Here is a 2083-nt window from a genome sequence, read left to right as displayed (position 1 = left end):
TGTGCTCCGAAGGTCTCTCAAAAAATATTCTTTAAAAAATCCACGTTTTGTGCTCCGAAGGTCTCTCAAAAAATATTCTTTAAAAAATCCACGTTTTGTGCTCCGAAGGTCTCTCAAAAAATAGTCTTTAAAAAATCCACGTTTTGTGCTCCGAAGGTCTCTCAAAAAATATTCTTTAAAAAATCCACGTATTGTGCTCCGAAGGTCTCTCAAAAAATATTCTTTAAAAAATCCACGTTTTGTGCTCCGAAGGTCTCTCAAAAAATATTCTTTAAAAAATATACGTTTTGTGCTCCGAAGGTCTCTCAAAAAATATTCTTTAAAAATCCACGTTTTGTGCTCCGAAGGTCTCTCAAAAAATATTCTTTAAAAAATTCACGTTTTGTGCTCCGAAGGACTCTCAAAAAATATTCTTTAAAAAATCCACGTTTTGTGCTCCGAAGGTCTCTCAAAAAATATTCTTTAAAAAATCCACGTTTTGTGGTCTGATGGCCTCTCAAAAAATATTCTTTAAAAAATCCACGTTTTGTGGTCTGATGGCCTTTGAAAAAATATTTTTTTAAAACATCCACGTTTTGTGGTCTGATGGCCTTTGAAAAAATATTCTTTAAAAAATCCACGTTTTGTGGTCTGATGGCCTCTCAAAAAATATTCTTTAAAAAATCCACGTTTTGTGGTCTGATGGCCTTTGAAAAATATTCTTTAAAAAATCCACGTTTTGTGGTCTGATGGCCTCTCAAAAAATATTCTTTAAAAAATCCACGTTTTGTGGTCTGATGGCCTCTCAAAAAATATTCTTTAAAAAATCCACGTTTTGTGGTCTGATGGCCTCTCAAAACATATTTTTTAAAAAATCTACGTTTTGTGGTCTGATGGCCTCTCAAAAAATATTCTTTAAAAAATCCACGTTTTGTGGTCTGATGGCCTCTCAAAAAATATTCTTTAAAAAATCCACGTTTTGTGGTCTGATGGCCTCTCAAAACATATTTTTTAAAAAATCCACGTTTTGTGGTCTGATGGCCTCTCAAAAAATATTCTTTAAAAAATCCACGTTTTGTGGTCTGATGGCCTCTCAAAAAATTTTCTTTAAAAAATCCACGTTTTGTGGTCTGATGGCCTCTCAAAAAATATTCTTTAAAAAATCTACGTTTTGTGGTCTGATGGCCTCTCAAAAAATATTCTTAAAGAAGAACAAAACAACAAAATTAAGTTAAAATGATACTTGACTCTCCATTTAGCTATTATTTCCAGCAAAACATCTAGGTCCATCAACTTGGGCAAGCGTGGTATTGATGTTAAGCCTTCAACTTTAGCTAAAGAATGAGAGCGATTTTATTGCAATTTTGATTTACTTAAGTACTTAGGATGAGACGCGAATAGTATTAGTTGTACAAAATAGTATTAAGATCAAAGATGTAATTATTAGTACTATTTACAAAATATGTACATGGTTGCATTTTTAGCTGTTAAATTCAAATATTTAAACATATGTTGCGTAATACTAATTGAATTAGTGAAAACGTATACGTAAAGTATTAAAATAAAATATGTACATAAGAGAAATTATAATAATAAAAGTTGATCCGCTTCAGTCTCCCCCTTCTGATGCTCCAATCGTCCCGATTAAGCGTCAGAAACAATGAGTGAAATCAGTTGCGGTAAACTGCATTATAATTATGGGTTAACGAATCTGCAAAGTCGCATATAACACTGCTATAATATAGCCAGCTGTCATCGAAACCTCCCCCTGGAGTAAAGCTGCGCAAGTCTTGTTGGTTCTCCAAACAAGCTGGTAAACTCCTCATAATCTCCTTTTAGAGTTATTTTGCTCCACGAATTGTTGGTTCTCCAAACAACCTGGTAAAACTCGTCGGAAAAAGCTATGATAGGTTAAAGTCATCGGTTGGCAGTCAACAGAATCTAGAATAACAACTGCGAATCTTCTGGCTGCTAAGGTTGTCCAAATACAGCGATAATCTCTTCAACAGTAAGTACACAGTTACAATTGTCACAAATTGCCTGGATAAACATCTTTCTGCTGGGATCTTCTAATGTTCGCGTTATTGATGCTCTGCTTGTAAAC

Source organism: Musca autumnalis, unplaced genomic scaffold, assembly GCF_047663935.1.
Source record: "Musca autumnalis isolate F117 unplaced genomic scaffold, ASM4766393v1 scaffold_296, whole genome shotgun sequence".
Lineage (NCBI taxonomy): Eukaryota > Metazoa > Arthropoda > Insecta > Diptera > Muscidae > Musca > Musca autumnalis.
This window is presented reverse-complemented; position numbering follows the sequence as displayed.